This window comes from Cololabis saira, chromosome 10 (assembly GCF_033807715.1).
Source record: "Cololabis saira isolate AMF1-May2022 chromosome 10, fColSai1.1, whole genome shotgun sequence".
NCBI classification, from domain to species: Eukaryota; Metazoa; Chordata; class Actinopteri; order Beloniformes; family Belonidae; genus Cololabis; species Cololabis saira.
Genome location: NC_084596.1, coordinates 4,527,104 through 4,535,179, shown reverse-complemented (window position 1 = coordinate 4,535,179; position 8,076 = coordinate 4,527,104). Strand labels below are relative to the sequence as shown.

At 43.2% G+C, this 8,076-nt stretch overlaps 3 non-coding genes across 3 annotated transcripts; 2 read left to right on the top strand and 1 right to left on the bottom strand.

The window, feature by feature from the left end:
* Positions 1-5,408: 5,408 nt before the first annotated feature.
* trnar-ucg (transfer RNA arginine (anticodon UCG)) lies at positions 5,409-5,481 on the bottom strand. Its single transcript has one exon. It is a non-coding gene; the product is annotated as a tRNA-Arg (tRNA).
* Positions 5,482-6,246: 765 nt separating this feature from the next.
* trnat-ugu (transfer RNA threonine (anticodon UGU)) lies at positions 6,247-6,320 on the top strand. The gene has a single exon. It is a non-coding gene; the product is annotated as a tRNA-Thr (tRNA).
* Positions 6,321-7,338: 1,018 nt separating this feature from the next.
* Positions 7,339-7,410, top strand: trnat-cgu (transfer RNA threonine (anticodon CGU)). Its single transcript has one exon. It is a non-coding gene; the product is annotated as a tRNA-Thr (tRNA).
* Positions 7,411-8,076: the final 666 nt, after the last annotated feature.

Here is an 8,076-nt window from a genome sequence, read left to right as displayed (position 1 = left end):
AGTTGCGAGATGATACAGGAGTGTACCGATTTTCGTTCAGGTACGTCAAACCGTATTATGGGGCTTGAGGCGCAAAGTTTTTTCTGTCTGAAGCAACGAGATGAAGGGTGGGCGCTCTTTTTGCCGTCTAGCGTCGCCACGGTAACGCTTTTGAAAGAGAAAAGTAATGCGTGTGGTCGCAGGAGGGAGACGCACATTTTGATGTATAACACACCTGGGGGCACGTTACGGTTCGGGCTGAATTAACTTTCGAAGGAATGGCATAAATTTCGCCAAAATGACACGATTAATTCAAAATGGCCGACTTCCTGTTCGGTTTCGGCCATGTCGCCAAGAGACTTTTGTTTAAGTTGTCCCATGATACAGGTGTGTACCGATTTTCGTGCATGTACGTAAAACCGTATCGTGGGGCTTGAGGCACAAAGTTTTCAAGGGGGCGCTGTTGAGCCATTTTACCACGCCCATTAATGCAAACAATTAAATATCAAATTTTTCGCCAGGCCTGACTTGGGTGCAAAATTTGGTGACTTTTTGGGCATGTTAAGGGGGGCAAAAGGGCCATCACTTTGTCAGAAGAAAAATAATAATAATATTAAAGCTGCAAGCAGCAATGAACGGGCCCTCGCACTCACGGCCACTGCCCCCCATAAGTATCAGAAATGACACCACCCACGACTTCCTATGTCAAACCATTCAAAAGTTATAGCAGAAAAAAGGGACAACCAATCAGAAGAAGGGGCGGGGCTAATTTAAGCCAATGAAGGTCAAGGGCTCCATAAAGAATCTGATGACACCACCCACGACTCTCTATGTCAAACCATTCCAAAGTTATAGCAGAAAATCGGGACAACCAATCAGAAGAAGGGGCGGGGCTAATTAAGGCCAACGAAGCTTAAGGACTCATTACAGAATCCCATGACACCACCCACAACTTCCTATGTCAAACCATTCAAAAGTTATAGCAGAAAAAAGGGACAACCAATCAGAAGAAGGGGCGGGGCTAATTAAGGCCAACGAAGCTTAAGGACTCATTACAGAGTCCCATGACACCACCCACAACTCTCTATGTCAAACCATTCAAAAGTTATGGCAGAGAAAAGTATTATAGGGGGCGCTGTTGAGCCGTTAGGCCACGCCCATTAATGCAAACCATGAAATATCAAATGTATCGCCAAGTCTGGCTTACATGCAAAATTTGGTGACTTTTGGAGAACTATCAAATATGGACCAATCACATGAAGGGGGGGTGCGCTTGTTGGCGTCTAGCGTCGCCACGGTAACACTTTTGAAAGAGAAAAGTAATGCGTGTAGTCGCAGGATGGAGACGCACATTTTGATGTATAACACATCTGGGTTCACGATACGGTTCGGGCTGAATTAACTCTCGAAGGAATGGCATATATTGCTCCAAAATTACGCAATTAATTCAGAATGTTCAAAATGGCCGACTTCCTGTTCGGTTTCGGCCATGGCGCCAAGAGACTTTTCTTTTAGTTGCGACATGATACAGGTGTGTACCGATTTTCGTTCATGTACGTCAAACCGTATTCTGGGGCTTGAGGCGCAAAGTTTTTTCTGTCGAACCAATCAGATGAAGGGTGGGCGCGCTTTTTGGCGTCTAGCGTCGCCACGGTAACGCTTTTGAAAGAGAAAAGTAATGCGTGTTGTCGCAGGATGGAGACGCACATTTTGATGTATAACACACTTGGGGCCACGTTACGGTTCGGGCTGAATTAACTTTCGAAGGAATGGCATAAATTTCGCCAAAATGACATGACTAATTCAAAATGGCCGACATCCTGTTCGGTTTCGGGCATGACCCCAAGAGACTTTTGTTTAAGTTGTCCCATGATACAGGTGTGTACCGATTTTCGTGCATGTACGTCAAACCGTATCGTGGGGCTTGAGGCACAAAGTTTTCAAGGGGGCGCTGTTGAGCCATTTTGCCACGCCCATTAATGCAAACCTTTAAATATCAAATTTTTCGCCAGGCCTGACTAGGGTGCAAAATTTGGTGACTTTTTGGGCATGTTAAGGGGGGCAAAAAGGCCTTCACTTTGTCAGGAAAATAATAATAATAATAATTAAAGCTGCAAGCAGCGATGAACGGGCCCTCGCACTCACGTCCACCGCCCCCATAAGCATATCAGAAATGACACCACCCACGACTCTCTATGTCAAACCATTCAAAAGTTATATCAGAAAAAAGGGACAACCAATCAGAAGAAGGGGCGGGGCTAATTAAGGCCAACGAAGCTTAAGAACTCATTACAGAGTCCCATGACACCACCCACAACTTCCTATGTCAAACCATTCAAAAGTTATGGCAGATAAAAGTTTTCCGGGGGGCGCTGTTGAGCCGTTAGGCCACGCCCATTAATGCAAACCATAAAATATCAAATTTATCGCCAAGTCTGGCTTGCATGCAAAATTTGGTGACTTTTGGAGAACTATCAAATATGGACCAATCAGATGAAGGGGGGGTGCGCTTGTTGGCGTCTAGCGTCGCCACGGTAACGCTTTCGAAAGAGAAAAGTAATGCGTGTGGTCGCAGGAGGGAGACGCACATTTTGATGTATAACACACCTGGGTGCACGTTACGGTTCGGGCTGAATTAACTGCCGAAGGAATGGCATAAATTGCGCCAAAGTGACAAGATTCATTCAAAATGGCCGACTTCCTGTTCGGTTTCGGGCATGACGCCAAGAGACTTTTCTTTAAGTTGTCCCATGATACAGGTGTGTACCGATTTTCGTGCATGTACGTCAAACCGTATCGTGGGGCTTGAGGCACAAAGTTTTCAAGGGGGCGCTGTTGAGCCATTTTGCCACGCCCATTAATGCAAACCATTAAATATCAAATTTTTCGCCAGGCCTGACTTGGGTGCAAAATTTGGTGACTTTTTGGGCACGTTAAGGGGGGCAAAAAGGCCATCACTTTGTCAGAAGAAAAAAAAAAATAATAATAATAATAATAATAAAAATTCCTGCAAATACAATAGGGCCTTCGCACTGCAAGTGCTCGGGCCCTAATAATAATAATAAAAATTCCTGCAAATACAATAGGGCCTTCGCACTGCAAGTGCTCGGGCCCTAATTAATAATAATAAAAATTCCTGCAAATACAATAGGGCCTTCGCACTGCAAGTGCTCGGGCCCTAATCATCTGTTTTCCTCCATCAGAAGCTGTTTCAGCATCTAGAGTGCAGACTGCAGCTCAGGGAGGGGGTTTTGTGGATTACCGATCGATATTAAAGTGTTTATGATGTCACCACATGAGTGTTGGTTTGTCTTTAAGCCGCTTAGATAAATATCATTCTGGTTGCTGCCATCTTGGTACAAATCAACCATCAGTATCGATGCCAAATACTGTCCATAGATGCAAAAGGGGAACAAGTCCTGGTGTCGGCCTCCGTACAATCGGACTGGAACATATTTATGACCAAATAAATGTTGGAAACAGCCAGATCCAGACCTGCAGGTCCTCTACAGACCACTAGGGTCCAGATCCAGACCTGCAGGTCCTCTACAGACCACTAGGGTCCAGATCCAGACCTGCAGGTCCTCTACAGACCACTAGGATCCAGATCCAGACCTGCAGGTCCTCTACAGACCACTAGGGTCCAGATCCAGACCTGCAGGTCCTCTACAGACCACTAGGATCCAGATCCAGACCTGCAGGTCCTCTACAGACCACTAGGATCCAGATCCAGACCTGCAGGTCCTCTACAGACCACTAGGGTCCAGATCCAGACCTGCAGGTCCTCTACAGACCACTAGGGTCCAGATCCAGACCTGCAGGTCCTCTACAGACCACTAGGGTCCAGATCCAGACCTGCAGGTCCTCTACAGACCACTAGGGTCCAGATCCAGACCTGCAGGTCCACTACAGACCACTAGGGTCCAGATCCAGACCTGCAGGTCCTCTACAGACCACTAGGGTCCAGATCTAGACCTGCAGTTAACAGATCATAATCGTACAATTTTTAAAGCTTAAATAACCAAATAATACATCTCTTTGTGCAGTTATCTTTTATTAGAGATTTCTGAAACCGCTTTTGTGTCTTCACCTCTTTTTGAGCGCTGCTGACCACGACTGCAGGATGCCAGTCAGACAAGTTTCTGTTACCTTGAGATTCGGGAGAAAACCCAGATATCCACACAGAAATCCTGCAATGGAGACGGCACTAATTCAAAAACCTCCAGAATATCAAATAAACCTTTTTACACTTCCTGGAGGTGGTTTTTCAGCTAATAATCCACATTAGTGTCAAAGTGGAAAACAGATATCAGTAGAAACATCGATCCTATGGAAGTAAATCTGTTCCATCAGATTTTGAACTTTACAATTCTTTGAATTTCACCCAGAAAGATTTCACGCAGTAAATTAATTGATATACATTTTTCTGTAACTGAATTAAACTCCTTAATTTTTCAACACTTTCTTTTCTCCACAATTTTTTCAGCGTTTTAAATTTCAAGAGCCAAAGATGAGAAATTCAAAGTAAAATAATTCAGATTGAAAAAAGGGATCAGCTGGTAAGTGTTAGGTTCCTAAATCATCACAACATAAATAACTTAGAAAAAGACACCAGAGACTTGTGGAATGATTTTTCAAGGCCTTCTGCAGAAGTCTGGAGAGAAGTCTGAGGAGCTTCAGGGGCAACACGACCCTCCTCTTAGAGCTCGTCAGGCCTTCTCCCAACTGGCTCTCTGCAGAGCTGGCGCTTTTATTCAGCAAGGATGACAGGAATTACCATATTTGGTGAACAATGTATAGATAACAGACGTTGGGGGTAAAAGACACCCAATAGTAAATAGTTGAATGGACAATGGACAGAAACAGATGGTCAAACAGATCAGATGATGGTTGAAAAGTCACACATGTGAAACTTAAGCTTTAAAGAAACACAAAAGGTCAAAAGGGTCAAATGCCTCCCTGAACTAAAACAGAAACTCTGAACAGATGTGTCCGAAGACACAATGGGGTATTTGTGGGACCACAGGAAGGGCTGCCCTCATCTTTTAACATGTGATGGGGGTCTTGAAACAGATGCACCTAAAAGACAATGGTTCATTGACCAACCATGAAGTCAGCAGTTTTAACCTCCTGAGTATGTCAAAGAATGTCACGATAAACAGGCAGTTTTCTGATTCTGATTCTTCACAGTTTCATAATGACAAAACTTTGATTAATCCAACATAAGCCATAGTCCATAAACCCTTTCCCATGTTTTTAGTTAGGCTCCCTTTTTTGTGTTATTTCACCAACCCATGTGCCTTTTTTAAATGATAAAATATTGTGTGTATTATTGAACTCCGTTCCCTCCGTGAGGGTAGCTAAGTCAAAGTGTCCTCTAAAGAATGAATGTGAGTTAGGAGACCAGATCTAACTATCTGAAGGCTCTATAACCACAGAGGGACTTGAACCCTCAATCTTCTGATCCGAAGTCAGACGCCTTGTCCATTAGGCCATGTGGTCCACAAGTTGCTCCTCTGAGGTGACCGAGAGGTTAAGGTGAAGTATGAATCTTCCACCGAAAGCCAACGTTATCCACAACGTTGCAAATGTTTCCAAACGTAGTGGGTGTTTTGAACACACCCAGGACGCTCAGTCAGGCTCCCTTCAGCTCCTCCCTCTGCTGCCCAGGTGCAGCATATCAGGTTCATCTGGACCAGTTGAACAATTTGTAGGCAATGCACCCACACTCAATGTAAATAATCTTTAAACTTTATGGAGAATGAAAACTGCCTGATCAGCTCTGTTTTATAAAGCACATTTTTACATGAATAAAATAAGAATAACAAGAAAATAACACAACAAATGTTGAAGCACAACAGCCATGAAGACCATTTCTACAAGTGTTTGAACCAGCATTTTTATATGTCTCATACCTGTTTAGATGTTTTTGTATAAGATTAAGGAAGAAGAACAACAGCAGAGGGCGCTGTTGCTACATTTGGTAACGTGCACAATTCAGAGGCGTCCTGGCTACTTTTGCACCCTGGGTGAACTGTCCAACATTCAGATAAATCAATCACCGCTTAGGAGGCAGGTAACCATATATGGTAAGTATAAAAGTTACCATCCTTCATAGCTCTGTTACTTCACATAAAGCCAGGACAGTAGTGGAACAGGTCTGTGTACTAAATATATCACAGTGAGGTGAAATAAAGCTGCTCCAGAGGTAGAATGAACTTGTTGTGTCAACAGGGTTTTTATAACAAGTTGCAGACGTGTGTTGAGGGCCCTGTGGCTTAGTTGGTCAAAGCATCTGTCTTGTAAACAGGAGATCCTGGGTTCAAATCCCAGCAGAGCCTCTAAACTCATGAAGACAAAGGTAAGGATGTAACTCCTGTAATGTTTGAAATCATGTACTTTGTTGGTGAAAAAGTATCCAACTTCTGGGTTTTCCACACGGTTGGATAAAGTCTTCTCCTCCGTTAGGGAGGAAACTGTTTGTCAACAATTACAATGTTTCTCAGTGTAGTAAGTTCTTCATGTGACATTTCCTAAGCAGTAGAAAGCAGACTGAACTCATCACATTTACCAGCCCTCATGAATATTGAGGTGATTATTGGTCATCAGTGAACAGTCGTTGGCTGACCGTCACTGCCAGGGTTCTTGAGAAAGCTTTGATCCAGTCAGGAGTGGGTACAAAGAGAGATCTGTTCATTCAAATGTCAATGACAAACCTCTCCAAGTCTATGGTCTCTTTCTAAGAGGATGCTGTTTCCACATGTCTAACTGAATATACCTGCAAACATGAAGACGGTAATCTAGAAGTTGTTGTATAAGCTGAGGGACAAATGGAGGTAAGTATCTTGTGATATTGAAGAAACTACCTTGAACCCTGGACCCTCAGATTAAAAGTCTGATGCTCTTCCAGCTGAGCTACTCAGGTCATATTTGGAGAGTTTTGTTTATTCTTTTTCTTCATGTTTTTACAAATATAAAGCATTTCAAAAAAAGTCCTGGAGGAACTTTCAGTGGTTGTTCCTCTTAAACATGACAGGAAATGCTGCTCAATTCTGCTTTAAACTTTGCAGGTTTTTCTTCCATTGAAGACTTTCTGTCTGGCAAAAGTCAGTGTTCAGTTTTCCAGTATTTGAACTTAATAACTGTGTATCAATGTCATTGGAAAGTCAGTGTCCATCTTCTTTTAAACCTTTATATCGGTGTAGTAGGGGATCTTAAAGACCCTCAACCCTCACAGAACAGTAATTTAGAATCAGGCCAGACGGCCATGACTGAAGGAGAATCTTCTGAATCCCAATTCACTCCTTTCTTTTTATTGCTAAAACTAGCCTATCTACATACACGTTTGTTGCAACTGAGGGCCCTGTGGCTTAGTGGTCAAAGCATCTGTCTCGTAAACAGGAGATCCTGGTTCAACTCCCAGCAGAGCCTTTAAACTCACAACAGTAAGGATGTAACTCAGGTTAAGTATAAAACCAAAGAGTTTATAGATGATTCTTCCACATGTTTGGATCAAGTCTTCACCTTCTCCTCTCACACGGTGATTGATTTCTGTGAGTTATGAGAGTTCAACAGAGCAACATTATCTTGTTGGGATGGAGCACAGACATTTGTAGTGCATATGAAAATATGTTATTCTAACATACGTGCATCGAAATTACACTTGCATTGTATTTTCTCCATTCACCTGGTTCAAACTAACATACTTGAGTTGAGTCCAACGTTGACCCGGGGCACCTGGCTTTTCTTTGGTGGCATTTATGCTCAATTCTGGGCAGCCAATGTTCCTCAGTCTTGTTCGGTAGTTTGTCATTTTATACTTCAAACTACTTTTCCCTCCATAGAAGCCAGTAACTGATCCCTGCTCCTTTAAACAAGGATATGTTGTTATGAGGGCCTGGGCCACGTCATCCAACTCTGAACTTGAAGGGTAAACTTTGTATTTGACAATTTCTGATGCCAAACCATCAAGTATATCCGACTTTAATTTCGGACTTGGACTCAAAAGAGTACCACTGTTCAGGAAGGCTTGGTTGGCCCTTTCCAACTGAATCTGTAGCTCATAATTAAACTGAGGTATCTGGAAATGTTGGGGCC